This window comes from Mus musculus, chromosome 4 (genome assembly GCF_000001635.26).
Source record: "Mus musculus strain C57BL/6J chromosome 4, GRCm38.p6 C57BL/6J".
NCBI classification, from domain to species: Eukaryota; Metazoa; Chordata; class Mammalia; order Rodentia; family Muridae; genus Mus; species Mus musculus.
Window position 1 is genome coordinate 48,936,465 of NC_000070.6, and position 24,165 is coordinate 48,960,629.

Genomic DNA, 24,165 nt, shown 5'->3' on the forward strand with positions numbered 1-24,165 from the left:
TGCACAAGCAGGTGATAATTCCTCTCTTCTAAATGTGTTATGCTGAGCAATTGAGACTAAAAATTGTGAAAAGGGCTGTTTTGCAGTGTTGGCTATTGTTAGACGACAACTCTTAATACACAGTGAAAAATGTCATTCTTCCAAAGCACGCCAGATGTTATTCTTGGTTGTGTTTCAAAGACCATTCAGTGTGTGGCATCCTTGCGTGTGATTGCTTTATAAGCCAGGTGTGAAAAAAAAAGTACTTTCCCAGGGAAGTTCAAGAGTGATGTCAGCCAGTTCACAAAATTTAATACCAACCCAGGCATCCACGTGGACCTGGCAACCACCTGCTGTTTGAATAAATCATGATTCAATTCTCCTTTGAGGTTAAACAAAATAGACAAGGGTATCTACCAGTGCTACTCACTGGCAATCTGAATGGTCTCTATGTAGAGAAGAACAGCTCGGCTGATTTTCTTTGTAATTAAATGTGAAATAGCCTGGAAGGAATTCCTATGCTTTCCATTTTACTTTTTAAATTTAATTTATGTATTTATTTTAAAACATCTCTCCCTTCTCTCCATCTCTCTGTCTGTTGCTCTGTCTCTTTGTGTCTCTGTCTGTCTCTCTCTGTCTCTGTCTCTCTTTCTCTGAGTGTGTGTGTGTGTGTGTGTGTGTGTGTGCACCACAGCGTGCTTGTGAAGGTCAGAGAACAATTGACAGGAGTCAATGCTCTCCTGCCATGCAGCTTTTGGGGATTTAACTCAGACTGTAAAGCTGTTATAGCAAGTGCTTTACCCGCTGAGACATCTCTCCATCCCCATGCTTTCAAATCCCTATTCATAAGAACCTTCAATGGCTTCTTTGAGTCCCTACCTTCCCCCTCCCTCTGCATTCTAGTTGTTGCAGCACCTGCTCCTAGTCACTCTGCATTCTCAGATGTAGATAAACATCAGTTACTAGGGTGAGATTTGGACCCATGAGAGGATCTTGACCAATATTAAAATGGAAGAGAAGCTTGTGGAATCTTGCTTGTGGAAGATGAGTCTCCACTAGAGCTACGTTCTAAGCAAACGGACTTCTAACAGGTATGCCATGTCTCCTCAAAGCTGTGACCTTCATTATGAGGATACTATACTATCACGCACCACATCTTCTATTGCTCCCGAATCTCTCAAACTTAGAGTGAAACTTAATTTTTTCTCTGCCCCTTAGAGTATCCACACTAACACCCCAGTTTGCCACACCCCTCTATTTCATCCTTAGGCTTCTTCTGTCTATTGCTCTTTTTTGTACCTTTCCAAGGACTGAACCTAGGAACTTGTGCCTACTAGCCAAGTACTCTACTGCTGAGTTTTATCTGCAGACCTCTCCATCAAATTTAGTCAAAGACATGTCTGTTGCCATGGTAGGGTAGCATTTACTACTGTAAAAGCATATTACTCTACTTTTCATATGTGTAACAGCAGGCCAATCTCTTTTTAAGAGACTTTAATCTACTTGCATAAGGAAGGCTATCAGGGTTTCCTGAATTCTCAACTCTTTTTTTTTTTTTTTTTTTTTTGAGACAGGGACAGGGTTTCTCTGAATAGAACTCACTTTGTAGACCAGACTGGCCTTGAACTCAGAAATTAGCCTGCCTCTGCCTCCCAAGTGCTGGGATTAAAGGTGTGTGCTACCACCATCTGGCGAATTTTCAACTCTTAAGATGGTGCCCTCCACTTACACAGTGATCTCTGAAGCTATTTAAGGAATAAATAGGACCACAGTTTTGTTCTTTCCTGAGTTTCTTTTGAAATGGTCTAATGATGTAATGGTCTAATGCTGGATATTTGCGAATTATTTACTAGAGGGACTATATTGTTATGGAGTTATCTTTATAACAGAAAGACCCTTGAAGCAAGCAGAAGTCAGAGTAATACTTTCCATCTAATGTGTTCAGGATATTCAGTTGTGTTAGGATTAGTAATATGCACCAACCATCTAGGCAATTGTCCTGGGTGTTTCTTCATACAGAATTTCCACTATCAACATTTGTTGTTTGCACAATATATCGAATGTTATACAACCAGGAAGAGGCTGGACATTTACAAGTGCCAGCCACATGACTCTGGTATCACTCCTTGTTGCTAAGATAAAATTCCCCATCCAAAAGTAACCTTGGGGTTGAGCAAGGTTTTATTTGGTTAATTATCCTAGGTCAGAGTCCATCACTGACACAAGTCAAGGCAGGAACTCAAGGTAGGAAGCTAGGCCTGCCTGCTATTACACACAGCATTTCCTCTGACCAAAGAACTCACTTCACACCAAAAGAAGAACAGTGGGAATGATGGAGGATGGTGCTTGTTGCCTGGAAGGCAAGCTTATGCTTAGAGCTACATTTCTCATGTAGTTCAGGACTGCCTGTATAAGGATGATATTGTCCACAGTGGGCTGAGCCCTCCCTCCATCAATGGACAGTTAAGACAATTCGCTCTAGACATGTGCTCGATCCAATCTGATTGATATAATTTATCGCTGGATTCTCTTCCCAGAAAACTCAAAGATGTGACTAAAGCTAACCAAGTTGCTGCTTTTTTGGTATGGCTTGTGGAGGAGTATCCTTCTCAATTTTGTCTCCACTCACTCCCACTCACATACGGAGTGTCACATCATTTCTGGCACCGAGGTGCTTTGTTAAAGGGAGCTGTCTGTCAAGTGGCTCTTCTGGCTGTGGAGGTGAGGGTTCAGCAGGTAACATCTGGTAGCATAAAGCATCCCACAGTGAGAATTTCATCGTGTTAGACTTAGTCAGACACAAGGCAAGTGCCTATTCTCACACAGGGCATCTCATTACTTTTGACACCAACTGAAAAGCTCAGAGGCTATCTCACACTCACCCACAGAGATAATGCCACATCATTTCTGGGGAGAACAGAAAGTTTATTTGCCGTACTTTGCGAATTTGAAAACTCAGGCATCCACTCTTATAATCTGAACAGTTCAGCAGTGTTCAGACAAAAGGCCAGGAAAGCTTTTCTTTCCCTCTTGTTCCTGTGAAGCTGCCAAAACAAGCTATGTCATAAAACAGCTTTTCAGAAAAGAAATACATGTGGAAATTTCATAATCTTCCACTGAGTGTGTCTCTTTTATACAAAGACATTATTAAAAATGTAATAATAAGCCCTTGGGTGCCAACATATTGCAACTGTCATGAGAAAGAAGTGAAAAGCAGAACTTCCTGTCGGTGAGTTAGATTTCATAGCATCCTTTCGCGTGATAGTTTTTCATGTTGACTCTATTCATGAGATGCCCTATCACCTCATGTTAGTCAGGCTTCTATGTCTTGGTTTCTTTTTAAATGTAATAGGAGTTAAATTGAATGCATCCATCTCCTCTGAAAGCTCCCTTTTATTCTTGGTCCCTGCCTCTCTTTAAAGGGATGGTGTTATGCATCCTTACGCACTTCACTCAAGGACCCAGCTCAAAGGGCCCTGTTCTGGGTGATTTTGTGATTGCCACCATTCTTAAAAGCTGCCTTCTGTCTCCTTGTGAGTCTGCTTTCCCATTCTCCAAACCATTGTGCTCTTTTAGGCTGTTCTCAATTCACTTATCAATCGATGCAGTCTCTTAATCGACTTTCTTTCATCTGCTTCAACCTTCATTGCTCCCTAAGTGTAGTAGTGGGGTACTCAAAGCTCTCTGATTTTTGTTAACCACCCCTATCTCACTACTTATGCAACCTTGTGATCTTTTATTTCTGTCCAAACAGTTATGTTCTTGGTAATTTCAAAGCATGATAATATTCCAACCACAGTTTTAAGTATTTTCTACATTCATATCACCTAGATTAGTCATCAAGGTGGTGTAATGGAATTTGGTTGGGTAATGGAATACATTGTATAGATTTGGGCAGGTGATGGAACTGAAGTCTGTTTTAGTTTTCTCACTGGGCTAGTATCCACATCACTGAGGTGCCACACAGTCTTAAGGCCAACATACATTAACAGTGCCTGACCCATACGGTATGCACAGCACATGCTAACTATTAGTAGCATACCCCGAAGTAAGAAAGAGGTTAAACAATTGTCAAGGTGCCAGGAGAGTAAATGAGTCAGTGCTTAGGTTTCTTAACCAATGGACTACAAAATTCACTTAAACCTTGTGTTTTACAGTTTCTCTTCACAGCATGTATGACCACCATTTTACTTTGACCACTCTCTCCATTTAGACATGGCTTATATCTCAAGGACTATTAGTAGCTGGCCTAATTAGCCTTGTCAACTTGACACAGGGAGTCTGAGAAGAGAGACTCAACTGAGAAATTTCTCAGAGCAGATTGGTCTGAGAGCATCTCTGTGGGAAACTGTCTTGATTATTAATTGATTTAGGAGGGCCCAGTCCACTGTAGGTGACACCATTCCCTGTTTAGGTGGTCCTGGACTGATTAAGAAAGATGTCTATATAGAATCCAACAAGCAGCATTCCTCATGGTTTCTGCCTCAATATCCTACTTGAGCTCCATTGCTGACTTCTCTCAGTGATGTGGCTGTGACCTGGAAGTGTAAGCCAAATAAACCCCTTTCCTTTTCGCCGTTGTTTTTGACCAGAGTGTCTTCTCACACAGCACAATGGAACTAGAACAGTAACTGTTCTCACTTCCTGCTTTTCAGATGCCAGAAAAGCCACATAGAGGTAATAGAAATCCCTGCTTTGGGCCTCTGCATGCTTCATTTGGTTCCCAGCTAGGAGGCTGACCATCTAGCCTCTGGATGCTTGGAGTTAGATGCCCAACTTAGACAGTACTATAGCTGGAATGGAAATATCCCCTACAGGCTTACATTATAAATGCCTCCTGCTTTGTGCTAATTTGTGAGCTTATGGGACCTTTAGGAATTTGGGTACAGTTAGTAGATGCAGGTTGCTAGAGATGGGCCTTTGGAAGCTATACTTGCCTCACCTTGTTTTTGTCTGATTTGCTTCATAACCTACCATGAAGTGAACAGTAGCCTCCACTGCCACATTACACCCCAACCCTCTCTACCATTTCTTCCCCACCATGATAGACCAAAACCTTATGAAAACATGAGCCCAAATAAACCATTCCTCCTGTAAGTTGCTGTGTCAGAGGATAAAGTCACAATGATGCCCCATATACTAAAACAGGTAGGAAGAGTCAGTTTCTTAGGAGTAAGATACCTGGGCTGAGGCTCTCACTGAGAAGAGTGGAACAATCTTTTATTTTTTTCTATGACCAGAAGGTTTCTAAAGAGGCATAACTGTTCTTAAGGTGGCAGAGCTGGCTGAGAGATCCAGGATCTACCCAAAGATCACTGCCTGATGAAAGGAGTTAGCATTTTCTGTGTGTTCCTGGCTTGGGGAGGATCCTTCTTGTGGCTCATAATGATTATTATCATTGGACTAGGCTGAATCATTAGATTAAAAGTCTCCAGACTAGTAGAGGAAATGAACGAGTAGTTACTAAATGCCAGGAAGACCTGTGCCATCTCAGGACGTTGGCATGGACGCCCTGGAGCTTCTAATCAGGCAAAATGATGAATGTAGGAACATACTTACAGATCTGTTTCCTTAATCTCCAAGAATTAGGGATGCATTTCCATTAAGAATATGGAAACACAAGGTCAGAGGAGTGAGTTATTTCTCCACTTATCACAGGCCCATTAAGTGAAAAGCCGGGTTCATAGCCGATCCCTTCTGGCAGTACTTCCTCCATTTGCAATAAGAGCTGTCCTGCCATTCCGTTTCTGGTTAGCTTTAGAACTGACATTTGGTTAAGGATCGGCTGCAAGCCTGTGAGATTTTTGACTTACACTTGATTGTTCAGGAAACACAGCCAGCTAACTGTGTTCATCTAGCTGCCTAAAACTTCCCAGGACCAGAGTCCCAACGTTGTTCTTGCTCAAACACCAGACATATTAGGCATAGTTATTTTTGGAATAATAATTTTTTTTTCTGCTCAGCCTCTTTAAAGGTATATATTAATTAAAAATCATTTAATTCTTCTCCACAGATCAAGAGAGAAGATTCCATTGAAATTCCCAGTTATGGAATTGTATATGAGCTTTATACACTGGGAAAGGAAGGCCTGTGACAGAGAGCAGACTTGTAAGAACATCACAAACCAACAACTGCAAGTCTGACACCACAGAGCTTTGCACTGAAGTCCTCAGCTCTTTTGCGTTTTGGCTGGAATTACTCCTTTCTTCTGAGATTTCACAGGCAAACCTGATTTGTTCTATTAACACCACAGTTTTCCTTCCCTGTCTCCGCCCCCATAGCTTTCCCCTGACTTATACAATTAATTTTATCATCAGCCCTTTTGAGTGCAGCTTTTTGAAGGAAGACAGTTTTTCTTTCACTTTTCTGCACATGTATGTACACACACACACACACACACACACACACACACACACACACACACACACACACGCGCGCGCGCGCGCGCGCGCGCGCGCGTGTGTGTATGTTTACATATATATACACATGTACATGTTCGTGCTTGTGAAGACCACAGGTCAAGTTAGACACCTTCTTTAGACTCTTTTGCCTCATTTTTTAAAGTTGAGTCTCTCTCAACCTGGATCTTACTGATTAGCTACACTGGATAAGCAGCAAGCCCAAGGGTTCGTCCCTTCTTTGCCTCTCCAGTGCTGTGGTTACAGGCATGCTTGTCCACACCTGACTTTTTATGTGGGTCCTGGGCACTGAACTCAGGTCTTTATGTTTGTGCAATGAATTCTTCCCTAATAGCGTCTACCCAGATTCACTCTCAGTTCCCATCGTTTTATCCCTATTTATCCTAAAACAGTTCTTTGCACTTAGCTGGCACTCTATTGAGATCGCCTGAAGTGATGAATTCTTATTTGATTGGTGAGGAAGTAGGTTAGATTTTTGCCTCTTTTGATAGTTATGATTTAGCCTGTTAAGTTTCTGCGATATCTCTGTACAATTACACACAGATCTAATCAATTCTTCTTGGAATTAATAGTTTAGTAATCTTTATTATTAAGTCAACATTATGCGTTTGTATTAATTAATTAATATTATTGCTATTTTACCAGTTATTAATAATTGCTACATTATTAACAGTTCTAATATGTCAGTTTTGTTTTCTAGTTTCTTGTAGCTGGGCGTTTAGGCTTCCTACAGCCATAGAAGAGCTTGGTGCTGAGTCTGAGTAAGCTGCTTTCAGTTGACTGAGAAATGCAGAAGTCAGTTAAAGCCTGAAGGTAAAGAACAAAAGGAGCTGAGCACCTCATTCTCTCGTTCATGGACCATAACTCTGACTTGCTCCTGGCCACTCTCAGGGCTTGTCCTCTCTCCACTGGATGTAAGGACAGGCCTGAGAGAGAAGACGAAAGGGCTCCTTAGGAAGTGCTGCGTTCATAAAGGGATGTTCTATCTTTCCTAAAGAGTGTGTGTGTGCGTGCAGGTGTCCATACACATGTATGGATGTGCATACTTGTGCAAGGGTGAAGTGGCAAGTGTCCTCTTCCTCTATCTATGGAAGGATCCCAAAAAGAACTCATTTGCAAAGCCCCACAGAACCCCGACCTCCCCCTCTACAGTACAGTTTAAGCTGGAGAGCCTCTACTTTGAATGTTGTGAAAGTTGGGGTCCTCTAGTATATTACAGGGAGGGGGGAAAGAAAAGAGGTTTGAAAGAGGAGAAAGGAATTTTCCTGTTCACTATGGAGAAGATACACTCTCTCACTTTGAGATGAAATGTGATTTGGGCTACAGTCTTATTTAAAGATTCAGGTGGGATTTTGTGTCTACTGGCCTTTCATTATTGACTTTAAGCTTGTTTTCTTTTTTCTTGTTTTAGCCATTTTATTTTAAAGCCCAGAGTTGCAAATAAGATAGCTGACTAACCACCAGGACAACAATGGGTTTAAAACCGTGAATGATGAAAGTTATGCTATATTCGGGAGTTCTAACAGAATGAGAAACAGTTTTGATCATTTTTTAAAAAACAAAATAGTTCTACTTGATGGTTTGAATAAGACACCCAGAATAATTTTTAGATGCATTAAGAAGTCTCCAATCTGCTTTTATGGTGTCTTCCATGAGATTAAAAAAATTCATTTAAAAAGCATACTGAAAATATGCTTGAAGATTAAGAGCATCCAAGTCCTCACCCAATATCAAGGCATCATTTAATCTGCTCAGTTAACAAACTATTTCCTGTTGGGCCATATTACTTGCCTCCTCCGATAATCCCATGTCATATTTGATCCTATAGTCTACTTCAGAATTTCTCCCTCTAAAATAGCATGCACTAGTACATTTTCTTCTAGTGCTGGAACAGCCAATACTTGTGAGTGGTCGTTAGATGACACACCACGTTAATTACAGCTGTAAGGACTTTAAGCCATACGTTTAAGTTTCTGACTATTCTCCCAGTGACTTCCCCCATCCCCCCCAACTCTTTCTCAAATCTGCTCACTGAATACGGTGCTTGAATTAGCTCTCGTTGCCAAAGTTTTGATTAAGTAAATGTCATAGCTAGAAATTTAATTAGAAGCACTTTTCAAATTGCAGCCAACTGATATTGATCTCTAAGTGCAACCTATATATTCTCTGCAGCATGCAGGGTGTGGGCTCCCTATCTATGGAATGAACTCTAGTAATAAATTGGGTATGCTGCATTTCTCAGCATGCTTTTAACTTCCATTAAATGGATTACTGAAGTGGGGGCAGGTTGGTGGAGAACAGTTGGGAATGCTGCAGACTTTTAAATGTACAATATTCTCAATGAGCAGAAGGTGCCACATTCTTTGGATTCTTTTTCTAACAGGATTTCTCTTCTGCCCACCATCAGACTCCCTTCACTGCATGGCAGGTTAGTTTCTCTCCATGGAAATGCTAGGGTAGGCAGAATTTCCTCTATAATACCGATCCATGCTACTTTCTAGCCAATCAAAAGACATTAGTGGAACTTCTGCCAACATGTCCCCACTGCCCTTGGCCATCACCTTCAATTAGAGAGAACAGGTGCCCCATCAGACAGTTGTAACAGCCCAGGAGGTATGTGCAGCTGCAGATTAGTGCCAAGACTCACAAATGAGTGGCCAGATTGCTGCCCCAGGGCACAGAGGTTCAGAATTCCCCATGCAGGGGCAATTACCTCCAGCTTGGAAGGTGGAAAAGAACTGTTGAGGGTTTATTCCATGGCCCTCCTTGGCAGGGAGGAGTGAAGCCCTGAACTAATTGGATGTCAGCCCTGACTTTCCTGTCATGAGGACTATGGTAACTGGGTCATTCTTATATTAATCCTAGATAAGGAAATTTGGGGATTAAAATAAGTTCCTGGATATTTCCAGGGCAAACTAGAGGGGATACTGAGGTTCGGGGCCAGAGAAGCTCTATTGGCTAAATCTTGAATTACTTTCCTTTTGTTCTTATTTTTGTTCTCTCCTTTTCTACTCTGCTCCTATACTTACTTGTAATATGGCGTGGTATTGAAGTGAGCTATGGAATAACAAAGATTCATTTCATGAGTGCAGCTTCTACCTACTCTCTGGCAGGATGGTGTAAATTGCTTTGTTTGTTGACTATCTCCTCAGCTAACACATGGGTTGTTAAGGTTGACAGTTAAATAATGAAAGTAGTCTTGTGCACCATGTAGCATCAGCATATCCCTAAGGACCAATGCTGCTATGTTTTCCAGTGTCAGCTATCTATCTGGTTCACACCTCTAGTATCGTCAAGCTTGGTCTGATACTTTTTGACCATCCTGGATTATTAAAAATAATGACACTGTTCAACTCTTGAGCTCTATAATTGTTATGTCAATTGCTATCTGGCTACTTGATTAATAAATTCACTCATTAAAATTATTCCATAATCCATACTATAGTCACTTATTGACTGTTTTTAGGAAATGAGAGAGAGAATGTCTTTTCCAAGATAAAAATAATAATTCTGAGAGGGCAGAAACATTTCTGAAAGAAAAAAGAAATGGGTATATTTATATAGTATTTTTGTGTAGAGTTGGCTTTCTGTAAAATAGTAGTAATGTTTTCTCTTTGCTTTTCAAGGAAAGCATTGTGAAGGAATCTGTGTGTGTTCATGTGTGTTGGTACATGTCGTATGCACATATGTCTGGAAGCTAGAGGACAATGTTGCACACTGCTCCTTTGGCCTTATTTTTGGACACAGTAACTAATGAACAGGATTGCTACCCAGTGAGCAATAGCAGCCAACCTATCTGCACTCCTCCAGCACTGGGATCACAAGTGCACACCACATGCCTGCCTGTGCTACCTGGGCTCAGGGTCCTCATTCTTTCAAGGCAATCATTTTATTCATGGTGTTATCTCTTCATGCTCAAGGCCGATATCTGTATGTTCTTGACAATAGATAAATAAGTGACAAGGACAGGCACACAGAATCTGGTTTACAGTCATACCCAAATACTCAGTTTCCTTAATTTGTAAGTAGAGTCTATGACAGATAATCTTTCATTAGTATGGTGAGATTCAGTGCACATCCTAATCTGGGAAGCCCTTATAATATTGTTTAGCACATAACCTTCAGATATTATTATGTAGTTCTTTAAAGCAAAGTCTTTAACCTTCCCTAGCACTGCATTCCCTTAGTATTTGTTAAGATTCTATCCAGGTTTCTTTTAACTTGTGTCAACATAAAAGGGTGGTATGTGAATGCCACTGTACATATGAAGGCAAGATTCCCACAGGCCATATCCAAACCCCTCTCTAGATCTTAGTCACTGAAGAATAACAGAAGAAACACATCAACAGAAACGAAAATGTTGGCCATTCGGAAGGCTGCAGAAGGTGCTCAGTGATGTGGCTGAAAGCTGAAATGGTGGGATAAAGTTGGCTGTAAAGCTTTCCTCACACTAATGAAATTCGTTGAACCCCTCTCTCCCTCACAGATCACATCTGGTGCAATTTCCCTTTTGGCCATAAATTTATGCAGCCATTGACATCTGAGCAATAAATTCTTTGTCTAATGTCATATAGTTTCCCACTGAGGAAAAGGGTTCTTCATGTGTTATACCTGATGTGAAAAAAATGACACAGCTCCTATTCAGTTATAATCAGTTTGTTTCTTTGGGCTACATATAATCCTTAAGTTATTTTTATGCACACAATAAGAATTAATTCGAGTCCTAATCACTTCAATTGTGCCTCTCTTTATAAAACTATATTTTACCTTGACTTGATTTGATGTATATATGGGTATACCTGAACGCACGTATGTGTACCATTCCTGTCCAAATGACCTCTGAGACCAGAAGAGGGTATCAGATTCTCCTGGAACTGGGGTTAAATGCAGCTGTGAGCTGCCCAATGTGGGTGCTGGGAACTAAACGTGCTCCTCAGCAAGAGCAGCAAAAGCTGCTGATTCTTCTCTGCAACATCCCCCAAAGGTGTTTCTTTTAATAGCATTAACTTTGAGGAGGAAAACAACATATTATTTGTGTGTTTGTTTTTATATGATTTGTACTCTGTTACTAAGTACACCTGACAACTAATCCATGCTGAAATGATGAGATAGAATTGGCTGGCTGGTTCCTCTAATGCTTTCCTCACACTGATGTGAAGAAAATGCAGACCTACACATACTCACTCACTGCATTTCAGGTGGAATATTTTTCAAGGTAAAGGAAAGCTACCATGTGCTCTCCTCATGTTGGAGAGCCCTGCCACTAAGGTCACAGTCCACCTTGTCTAAATAGTTCTCTAAGCTCAGTGCAAAACGGAGGAACCAGATTTCTCAGCCAGACTCCCTTTCTCCCCTGCCCATATGATAATTAGGTACTGTGTTATGGCTAATCAGCCTTTCCTACCAGTATGATAATTACGTGCTGTGTTATGAGCAATCCCCCTGTACCCTTACGAGTCCTTGTACACTCTACTCCCAGAACAATAAAGTAGAGCTGTCTCACTGAAGCTGTCTCCCAGAAGTTCTTCCATCATAGTCACGGTTGGTTGTTTGAACCCTGCTCACAGCTTCTGCTCCCTTCATCCTTGTGGTCCCACTAGCCCAATGACCCTCTGCAAAAAGGGACACCCACACCTAGAAAATGGTCTCAGTAGCAGGTTGGCATTGATGAGATTAAATAACGTTCTCTTATTTCCTCTCTTCCTTTATGTGGAGTGAAAACTCTTATTCTAACCATTCCCATTTGCTTTAATAGTTAAGCTTAGAATTACTTAATATTCATAATTTCTCAGGTTTGTAAAGGAATCTTTACAGAGCTGAGGAGATGAAACAATTCACAAAGTAAGTTTGAATCCCAAGAATCCCCAAGGTCAGTAATGAATGTTTATCATCCCAGGGCTCCCTTTCTGAGGTGGGAAACAGAGACCTCAGAAACCATGGCATAACAAGGTGGTAGGTGAGGACCAACACTTGAATTTGTGCTCTATTGCACACCCACCACATAATACACCACACACACACACACACACACACACACACACACATTTTTATTAGTAAGTGCTATAGTGTGGTATGCTGGCCTTCGATTTTTAAAAGAAATCTTGAACTGGTTCATAGCATATGCCCCAGATGCCATTGCTTTCAGGTGTGATTTCAAGACACTGACATGACATCACTGACTGCAACTGGGAAGATGTAGCTATTCAGCTCTTGATAGCCAGTGAGGCAGCTTCACTGTGCGGCTGATTCTTTTGCTAACTGCATATTTTAGCCAAGAAAACTTTAATGACTATTCCAAAATTACTTTGCAGAGGTTGAGAGGAATTGATTGTATACTCTAAGTATGTGCATACACGCAGAGGCTTGTAGAATTTTGTCGCCAGAATTTCTGGTGCATTGATATTCTTGGCAACTGAGTATCACATGATTGTGGGTGGAATCCAGTATTTCCTCTTTCAGGCAAAATCTAAATGGACACAGAGTTTAGGTATTAAGAACTCTTCACAACAGGAGAGATGCCTTTATCTCAGGTTGCTTTTCTAGTAACCAGATGTCCTTGTTCTAAAAAGACAAAAAACAAAAAAAACAAAAAACAATACAAAAAAAAAAAAAAAACCCTAACCAACCAACCAACTAACCAGCCAACCAACCAACCAACCAACCAAACAAACAAACAACTAAACCCTGAGTCCAGAGCATTATTCTGTTAATGTGGCTTTCCATTTCACTGTACTTAAGGCAATAAATGTCTAATGAAAATCACATTTCTATTATATTTTCTGATAACAGTTTTAGATTATCAGAAGTTGTGATTTGTTCCTCCCTCCCTTCCTTTCTCCCTCCATCTTTCCTTCCTTCCTTCCTTCCTTCCTTCCTTCCTTCCTTCCTTCCTTCCTTCCTTCCTTCCTTTGTTATCGAGCACCACTCTCTGGGGAGCTTCCCTTACCTAGGCTGTGCCCTGGGATGAGACACAGCTGTGGGGAAAGTTCAACACTTTGCAATTGCCTTTATTATCCCTAATGATGCAGAGTTTGGCAAGGAACTTAACTACAAGGTGTTTCTGGTATTTGGGAGATGAGTGTGATTATGTTTTTGGCTGTGTTCCTCTAGGTTCTCTGAGTTTTTTGAAATCCATTCTAGCAGCTCTGCAGCTGTAGGACCAGTGTCAAAGGGATGGCTTTTCTTGCCACAGACAGACTGAGGTGTCATTTTAGTGTCAAGATGTTTTCAACTTAATTTAGGGAGGGCTCAGGGAAAAGTGAATATGTAGAACTCCTTGTTAAAAAATAATGATTTCAAGGAATTGAGCCAGAGCAGCAAGCCAAGAGTGGCTGAAGTGACCCTGAGTGACTTCTGTCATATGCTCATAAAGTGTTTCAACCTGAAACCCTTGGTATAAGTGGGCAAACTCAATATAAGCTGTATCTGAGAGTCCTTCGCTGTCACCAATGAGAAGAGCTTAGTCCATAGACAAAAAGTTAGAGTCACTATCTCCTAGAAAACACCTTGGATGGAACCATGTGGGCTATGCAGTAGCATTGTGACTGATTAGGAGTCCATGAAGAGAAATTTCTAGAAAAACTAGAGGCCCAATTTTGGGATTTCCTCAGTCAAGGGAAGGCCAAGTTTAAGTTGAAAATGTTGGCTAAGAAAAATTGATGGAGTATTTCTTAAGGTAAGGACAACTAGGCAAAGAAATGGCAGGCACATCTTCCACTGACTTCCTATAAGTCAGCATGGAAACAAGAGACTAGGAAATCCATGACATTGTTTGTTCCTGACTTGGTGGCACATGTTAAAGTATAAATATGTTGGAGTTGAAAAACTCAATGGAGCTTAAAGTCATATAAATAAAGTTTAGGCCTGGTGGTAAGGAGTGTTGGAATGGAAATGGTCTCTGAGTGACAGATGGAGACAGTAAGGAGAATCGAGGGAGATAGTGAAGTTTGTTGTTTAGATATAGATGGAGAGTTAGGAAGTAATCAGATTATGGAAGGTTGTAGTCCTTGGACTATGTTTCTCACTCTGTAATCCATAGGTAGCCTGGTCTGTTTCCATGTCTTCTGAAAGCCCTTAAGGATGAGGACTTGCAAGGCTCAGTTGAATTGTATCCTCAGAAATTATCTCCCTCCATGCCACCAATCATCCTGAGTTACATGTGGAACCTGAACCTCACTGCGACTCTCTCTTGGTATTCCCTCTGCCTAGAGTACCATCTTTGGTGTTAATCACATACTCTCTCACCTTACCACCTTTTTGTTCCTTCAGCTTCTTCTAGACTCAGCTCTGATGGAGTCTTCTGTGGAAGCCTTCCTGGTTCCTCTTTCAGATCCTTATGACTTCCTTAGATGTTTTTGCTATGCCCTTCTTTGTTTTCTTAGTTATCAGTTATCAGAGTGTATTACAAATGTGGCTTACCTTGCTTTATCTTCTATTACAAGGGTTCCTTGAGTGCCATGAAAGAATTATCACATCCTCACCCCTATTCTACCTCTTAGCTGAGACATAGTGTACCGTCAGTTCTGTTTGCTCATCTCTTACCCAAGAGATAGGGATGTTGTGTGCTTTGTGTTTCTAAATGTCTCTGAAGAAATTGAGCCTCAGTTGGCCACAGCTATGACCAGCTCAGTGAAGATGACTGTTATGAGTGACTAGTTTTCTATATTCCATATTACCATCTTCTTCCCCATGCCTCCCAAGACCAGGAAACATTTCCTTCAGAATCTTCTTTTAGAGAAATACATCTGGAGGTCATTTATAAAACGTGTTTGGTCTTAATCTTTTAACATTCTTTTAAGAAGTGGTGGGGACTTTTAGCTGTGAGTCTTAATTGAAGGCAGGTCAATGGAGGTGTGTCTTTGAAAGGTATCTTTTTCTTGGTTCCCTGGTCCTTTTCTGTCTTTCTTTCTGCTTCTTGTGCACCAAAGGTGAAGAGTCTCTATTGTATACTCTGTTATAACATGTTGTCTTACCTCAGGCCTAATATGACAGGACCATGTGACCATGAGCTGAAGACACTGAAACAAACAAACAAACAAACAAACAAACAAGAGTCCTCCTTGAAATTGTTTCTCTCAAACATTTGATACTAGTAAAAAGATAACCAGCAGAGTCATCTAATTTCAGTATAGATAAACTTACTCAGAAGCTTTTAAGACTACAATTTCCATTTATCCTGATTACTCAGAATTTCACTGAAGTTTTGTTTATTGAGCATATTTTCCTTTGGATTTGAGGAGCCCTTTAATAATGTATGCATTTATCATTTCTCAACTGAAGGACTTACTAAATTGTAACTTTGATATTTTTCTTTTGAAATTTTATTCCATTTTCTTCTTCACAAATTTTTTTGTTAGTTTCTTCTTTAATAGTTTATCTGACTCACAGTTACAGGTTACAATCCATCACTGTGCAGAAGTCACAGTGTGCATGGTGTACCCAGTCAAGAGCAGAGAGAATGGATGCTAGTGTCCACCTTACCTTCTCCACCGTTACATCGACCAAGACCCAAATCCAGAAAAAAGTGTGGCCCACAGTGGGCAGGGTCTTCCCACCTCAGCTAATGCCATCAAGATAAACTCTCTCCTTCCAGAATGCCCACAGGCCAATCTGATCTAGACAGTTACTCATTGAGACTGTCTCTCCAGGTGATTTTATCAAGTTGACAGCTAAAAGTAAGCATCACATTACTAAACATCATTAAGAATCTATATACCCCTGTCTCTTCCCTTTCTTTGACAGCTATAGTCATATCCTTATTGCTTACATCTTGAAGGCTCCTCCATTCTAAGATGGCATTTTCCTTTAAATTTACTATCCATATCATTCCTTTAATTTGCTGTACCACCATCCTGACTTTTTTTTCCTCTTAACGTGGTTTAAATTATGCTATTGTGTTTTCCCAAATATCCATTATCTCATACATTTCCCTTTTTCATTGCAAGCCTTTACAATAACTGCTCGCTTTGCTTTTATTTATCTGTGCCTTTTACATTTTACTGGCAGTTTCTTTTTGAATTTGTGATCAATAATAAGACTGTTGGTGTAAATTTTTTGTTTTGCTTTTTCATATTTATATTTCTTTAATCATATGTGGTAAATGAGACATTTATCTAAACTTTATCAGCCAAGATGCTCTAGGGAAGCAGAACCAATTGGGTAGAGATAGGACTTTTTGTGAGTGGTTTCTTCATATGATTATGGAGTTTGAGAAGTTCCATAATCTACCATCTGGAGGCTTATTATCCTGGGAAATCTAGATTTAGAGGTGACAAAATTCTCGTTGGAGCCTAAAGGCATGAAATGATTGCATAGAGCTGAGACTGAAGGCCCCTAGAATAAGAAGTTCTGATGTCTGAGAGTAGGAGAGGTGGTTGTCTCAGCTTAAGCATAGAAAGCAAATCAGGCATTCAGTGGGCTGAATCATGGCCACCCAAAAGGATTGGGGCAGGACTTCATTCATTCTACTAACTCAAGATGAGCTTCTCCTGTACACCCTGACTCCAAACTCCTAGAAATAATGTTGGGATTTACTTATGCTGAAAGGATGCAGAAAGATGGCAGCAAATATAGGAGGGAAATATTTAAGCTCAGAGGAGTCTACATAGACATAGAAATAATAACATATGTATAAGAGATATTCATGTTTCAGAAGTAGCTTTTCTCCACCTTACTCGCTTTGGCTCTGTTTTCATAAAATGAGTCTGTCTGGCTAATATGGAGAGCTGATACTATTGTTAATATTCTTAAGTCATGTACATCTTCTTTTGATAACTGTAAGCACTTTCTTTCAAGTCTTGGCTTTAGGTTTTATGTAAGCATTGATTGCCTGTGATACTATTTAGTTTTATTGTGCTATTATTAATAAATCATTGAATCATTAAGAGATACCCTGGAATGAAATGTTAATGAGATACTGTTTTGAATGAGAAATTTCACCTTCATATCTATTCTATTAACTGCCTGGTAGATTTGGTCAGGATAGTTGAGCACAGTGTATGATTCTCAGACTTTAAGATTTCTAGCACTTTAAACTTTACTCAAAAAGTAACAGTGGTTTCTATGAGGAGATTAAGATGATAAATAACTTTAAAACTTGCTTTGTGTATGGTATAAATGTCAGTTTAAAATTATTTTTTGAGGGAACCACTTCAACCTTAATCTATATGCCAATCTAAAGGAATATTGCTGCCAAGATGATGATGAAGTGTCCCAAAATGTACATATTCATGGCCTGTGCTGTATTTCTCTCTTCAAAATTCATGACTGCATCAACTGTGCTGACAGAAACTCAGAAGAAGATATACAAGAAACTAAAACATATGTAGGGCATTCTCCATCTTTAACAGGCATTAAAAACCTCAGCAGGAGAGATTGATAGGTAAGAATATATCATAAACATATAAGAACTTGGAAGCCAGACTTCAAAATTCATATGGTTATTCATCCAAAGCTTGAACTTTGCCTTACCCACCTTTGATGATGAATAATGGTAAAACCACTAGACTTTCCATGTTATAAACACACATATATCTGGCCAAGCATCAACTGTTGTTTACTCTGTTGATAGATAGGAAGGTCTATACACATACTCCTTTGCCAGGCTGTGCTGGAGTGGTCTTATACTTTTATAGCTTTCAAGGACCAACTTTATAACATTTTTGCCTGAACTCAGTTTAATTGGTATCATACTAGCAGCTTAAAAATCTACCACATTTTGATAATTTATCTCATGCCAGTTGACAATGCTACAAGTGATACCCTTCCCCAAAGAGAAAGGTGTCAAGCACTTACTAACATACCATATTTTTAAAGTCCTTTAAGTGTTTTTCTGTTTCCATGAATATATTTTTATTTTTGCATTAATATTATCCATACCTCATCATAGATCATCAGCCAGTGATGTTGGATTTGAATTTCAATGTATTTGCTTTCATGTTTGAGCAGTGTTTTTATTCTTTGTCTTTGGTAAACAGTTGGTACTTTTGCAGATAATAATAAGGAAAGGTATAATAACAACTATAAGCTTTGATATTTATTACCATTAATCCCACCAAGCTAATGATGTACTTCTAACTCAGTATATCAATTAGAGAATAAAGGCTTCCAGTTTTATTAATAATGGACTTAATCTAAATTTAAGGAGTAGTGAAACTGCAAGCACAGTCTACTGGTAGTGATTTATACAACCCCTAGATACCTAGATGGTGACCGTGGCATTTCTATGAGGATTTTGCCTTAATCCCATGTGTATTTCCTCACTTACAAGGACATTCTGAGTTATGAATTAACAAAACCAAATTTCCACACATAAGCAGATTTCCTCCCCTTCATGACATTGTCTTCTGTATGTTTCTGAAACAACCACAAAGCTCTCAATGCTGAGTCCCTTTCAGGCACACTGAAGGTGCTCAATAAGTAATTGTTATGTGCACTGAATTTGAACTAAACTCCTATGCTTGGTTCATATGCTTGCCTGCATCATTTAAATGATGCCTGACATGGACATATGCTTTCATTAATGGCTAGTCCCATACTAAGCTTGTTGGAGAAGGTAGATGAGCAGTTCATTTTGTTTTCAGATTTGGAAGCCTTCTGATGATATGTACCGGCCAATCTCTCAGCACAGACTGACCATCTCAGCCATTCAGACCAACCCAGATATAACAGAAATAAGATAAAAAACAGCTATGGCTCACATGTAATGCACCCTAGAGACTGTAAGAAATAAACAAACTATGCAGTCTTTATTATTTATATATTACATGTATGACCAGATACTTACAATTTTATGAAATATATGTTATTACTATTATTATCATTTCCTGTTCCACATGGGGAGACTTAGGACCAGTGATTGACCACAAAGCTGTGCATTACAGGGTGGAGCAGAGCCCCAGTAGTGTAGGCCCTTTATCTACATCCTTAACTGCAACAGTGGCCTGCTTTGCTTACCCAGCTTGATACCTCTTCAACTTGTAATTTTCTCTGCTTTCTATGTATATAAACACTCACTGGGTGTTCATTCTGGCACGGTTTTGCATGATTATTTTAGCCTGGGCAAGCATTCACTGATCTTCTAGAGAATACTTAAGTTGATTGACAGATACTTTCATGGTGACTAGCATGTAGCTAGCTAGCAATTGAAGTAAACATCTTTTCTGGATTTTCCTATAGAATTTCTAATCTGCCCTATGATAAATATTTGCTTCATTTTTCAGAATGACCTACGTAAGTATACACCTGGGTTGTCTGAGGGGCTGGCACTTGATTTCAATTGCTTATTCTTCATGATAATGTTTCCTGTCACAAACTGGATATTGTTCTCTTAAGGGTAAAATAATTGAGTTATGAATCACCATCTTGGACTAATAAGAGCAGTAGTAAAACAAACAAACAAACAAATGGCCAGGTTTGTTGGGTATGTGCTTATTAAGACTCTGGAGACCCTTAAGACAAGAGTAAATAAACAGTGACAGAATTTAACTAAAGAAGTTTGCATAGGCTTGCACGGAGAAGCAATAGAGGGGTTGTCTGTAGGTGGGGCTGTTCGTGTTAATAGTGTCCGCACTGCTCTCCTTGCTCAGTAAGGTTTCTAACAAATAACTAAAGGTGGTTTGAATAAGCAGACAATATGGTGGCAGTATTTGGCTAGAAAGTAGAATTTTAGAGAAGGCTATCCCATCTCCTAGAAACCAAGCACTGGACTGCCATGTCCACTTACTGAGTATATTACTATACAGTACAGAAAAATAGTGTGCCTGCTTCTGTATGTGGGAGGAAAGGTATCCATTGATCCAAAATTAGTATTTATTCATTATAAAGGTTTGAACAAAATAAAATAATTAAAAATAAAATCAGTTACTTTTGTATTGGCTCAAGCTCGAGGCCAACTCTCTTTCCCTTCCAAGGCAATCAAAATCTCATAAACAGTAATAGCACAAATCAAATTTAAGACAATTATTTTTCAAGTGAAGGCTTTTAAATCCAATCAAAAGTTTGTATGAATAAAGGAAAGATGGAAACTATTTTATATTAAATTATAAGCACATTTGTTCTATACTCACTATTACGTTGTAAGTAACCATAGGAAAGACTCTGTCTCCCCACGTTCTTGGCATTTCTTGGGGCTCTCTTGCCCTGAATTTCCCACCAGCAATGAAACTAGCTGAGGATGCTTTCCCAGACTCCAACTGGGCAGATAATGGTTGTCAGGGCAGAAGGACTGTGGGGGACTTCCAGAAGCTGACAGATGAAATTCCAGTTAAAAACAACCACACACACTCAGTTCGAGTTCTGTAAATACTTCAGCTCATTGAATTAATTTTATTTACTCTAAAAGGCCTATTTACTTAACTTTTAAAAATAAAGATTTCTTCATTACCAAATTATAGCTGTATAATTCAAGGGCTGGATACACATTTATCTTTTTTAGAATGTGGTGAACAGTGTCATCTGTGTTGCTTTTAAAATGGAAAGGAAAATAGAAGTGAGCTTCATTTTTTTCCTTCATTTCTTCTCTCTCCTCTTTCTTATTTTTCTCCATTTTTTTGTATGAAGCTAGTGGTTTTGTTTTTTATTTTTTGCTAATCTTTTGTTTTGTTTTTGCTTTTTTTTTTTTTTTTTGAGACAGGGTTTCTCTGTATAGCCCTGGCTGTCCTGGAAGTCAGAAATCCGCCTGCCTCTGCCTCCTGAGTGGTGGGATTAAATCAACTGGTAAAGTTGGGTTTATTGTGTAAACTTGATACCTTGGACCATATGTGTATCTACATGTTGTTTAAAATCTATATAAAGATACTTAGCATAGTAAAGAGTTAGTATTTTGGAATGGGAACTCCTAGAATCTACTCTCGGTATTTTTCAGACATACATTCTTATTAATTATAGTTAATCTGCCATATAAAAGTTCTCTTGAACATATGCCTTTAGTTTCTGTCCTTTTGTACGGTCAGTTTTCTCCTCCCACATGGGTCAGACCATGTGCTCTTATTCTCTCGATGCCTGGCTTGTTTCACGAGACATATCACCCTCCAGGCCCACCTATCTGTTCACAGGTTGTAGTGTCTCTGTGACTTTAAGTGGTTGTTTCTACATTGTCTATACCATCTTTTCTTTATTCATTCATCTGCTGATTGTTTACATTCGGCTTACTGAATACTGTGAACAGTACTGCAGGAAACCTTGGAGCTGCAAGAAACGTGGGAGTGTAGCTGTCTCGTCAGCATCCTGGCTCTGTTTTCTTTGTATATACATCTGCTGCTGTGGAATTGCAGGACCATGGGTATCTGTGTACATTTTTGAGGAATTTTTGTACTGTTTTCCACAATGGCTGTACACTTCTGTAGGGTCAGTTTTCTCCTTCCACATGGGTCAGACCATGTGCTCTTATTCTCTCGATGCCTGGCTTGTTTCACAAGACATATCACCCTCCAGGCCCACCTATCTGTTCACAGGTTGTAGTGTCTCTGTGACTTTAAGTGGTTGTGTCTACATTGTCTATACCATCTCTTCTTTATTCATTCATCTACCGATTATTTGTGTCTCTTTCCTTCACATCTCATTTTCTGTCTTTTGTCTTTTTGAAGAGTGATTCTCCTGGGTGTGAAGGGATAGTGTGTGATCATAGTGACTTAGGTTGCGTCACTCCCCATCCCCCATGGTTAGTAATGTTAAACATTCATTTTCCAATTATCTGGATCTGCTTGTGCATCTTTTGATAAATGTCTATTCGTGTTACTTGCCCATGTTTTAAATTATTTTTATTAGATATTTTCTTTATTTACATTTCAAATGTTATCCCCTTTCCTAGTTTCCCCTCCAAAAATCCCCTACCCACCCCCTGCACCCCAACCCACCTACTCCCATTCCTGGTACTGGCATTCCCCTATACTGAGGCATAGAGCCTTCACAGGACCAAGGGCCTCTCCTCCCCTTGATGACCGACTAGGCCATCCTCTGCTACATATATAGCTAGAGCCACAAGTTCCACCATGTGTTGTCTTTGATTGGTGGTATAGTTCCAAGGAGCTCTGGGGGTACTGGTTAGTTCACAGTGATGTTCTTTCTTTGGGGCTTCAGTTCTCTTCAGCTCCCTGGGTATTTCTCTGGCTCCTTCACTGGGGGGCCTTGTGCTCTATCCAATAGATGACTGTGAGCATCCACTTCTGTATTGACCAGGCACTGGCAGAGCCTCGAAGGAGACAGCTATATCAGGCTCCTATCAGCAGGCTCTTGTTGTATTTGCCCACTTTTTAACTGGTTGTGCCTTTAAATATATTCTTGCTACTGAGTTGAGTTCCTTGTAAGTTTTGTTGATTGACGCCTCATCAGACCATAGTTTGTAATTGATTCTCTGCATCTACAGGGTGTACTTTGCCATGGTATTCATTTCCTTGGTGTGCAGAAGCTTTTTAAGTGGCATAAACCTATTTGTTTAATTTCATTTTCCTATCTGTGCTTTTGAAATCATATCTAAAAATCCTTTGCTCTGGCAAATGTGGGTTTTTTCCTGAATGTATTGGTTTAGTTAATTTATATTTTCAGATTTTTATGTTAAGAACATTAATATATGTGTAATAGATGTTTATATAGAGTGAGATGGAGGTCTAATTTGTCCTTTAAGATCTTATTAATTTTTTATTATATTCACCATATTCATTACTCATACCAGATCTACCCCTATTCACCAATTTTATGTCCTCATTCTTGTCTATGTTTTAAGTCCAGTTTCTTCTGCTCAAATATGCTTGGATGTGCTATCTTCCACTGGAGCATGGTAAACACACCAGGGGCCACACTCTTAGAAAAACTGAATCTAACCCTCTCCCCTCCAAAGATGCTCCTCATGGCCCCTCAGTAATTTCCTGACTTCTCTGGGTATTAGAAATGAAACACACATATCTGAAGATTCATAGGCAGCAGCCACACTGAGAGAAAACATTTGGCATTTGTCTTTCTCATCTGGATTTCTCAGAATGTAGTCCATCTATTTATCTGAAAATTTAATAACTTTAATTCCACTGGTAGCTGAGTAACATTCTACTGTATAAATAAAGCAAAACTTTATTGTCTATTCGTCATCAGTTGACGGACACCTATGCTGCTTCTATTTCCTGGCTACTATGGATAAAGTGATGAGCATGTATGAGTAGTATTTGTATAGGAGAATACGGAGTCCTTTGGGTACATTGCCAAGGGTAATATGGTGGGATCCTGTGCTCAAGGCTGCACTGGCTGTGTGAAGATAGTCTGCAGTTTCATATGAAAAAATTTCCTTTCTCCTCACCCCTTTCTTTCTCTTTTATAGTCTCCCTATTGTAGTTCTAGAAATTGATCTTAGTCTTTTGTGTGCTAGGTAAGCACTTTACTATTAACTGACACACACCCCAGCCCATGCATTTCTTTTGCTGTGAAGGACACCATTATTTTGATGGAGTTGCATTGAGCCTGTAGATGACTTTGTGTAGCACTTTAACATCATTAATTCATGAGCACAGTTTCTTTTCATATCCTTCATCAAGTTCACTATTTCTTGGTGAAATTTATTCCTGAGCATTTTATGCTATTGTAAATAGAATTGCTTTCTTGATTTCGTTTTAAGGTCTGCTTTTGGTGCATACGAATATTACTGATTTTTGTGTGTTGATTGTTGCATTCTTCAAATTTACGGAATGTATTTGTATATGAATGCATACAGTTGTATGTATGCATTTGTATGTGTTTCATTGTGAAGTTTCTAGCATTTTCTATACATAAGATCATGTAATCA

At 39.5% G+C, this 24,165-nt stretch overlaps 1 long non-coding RNA gene across 1 annotated transcript in view; it reads left to right on the forward strand.

Moving 5' to 3' along the window:
- The window catches only part of Gm12436, a 64,645-nt gene that overhangs the window by 37,872 nt on the left and 2,608 nt on the right, over window positions 1-24,165 (forward strand). Inside the window, exon 3 of the long non-coding RNA XR_390554.1 lies at window positions 7,099-7,211. This is a non-coding gene — a long non-coding RNA (predicted gene 12436). The remainder of the gene's footprint in view (window positions 1-7,098; window positions 7,212-24,165) is intronic.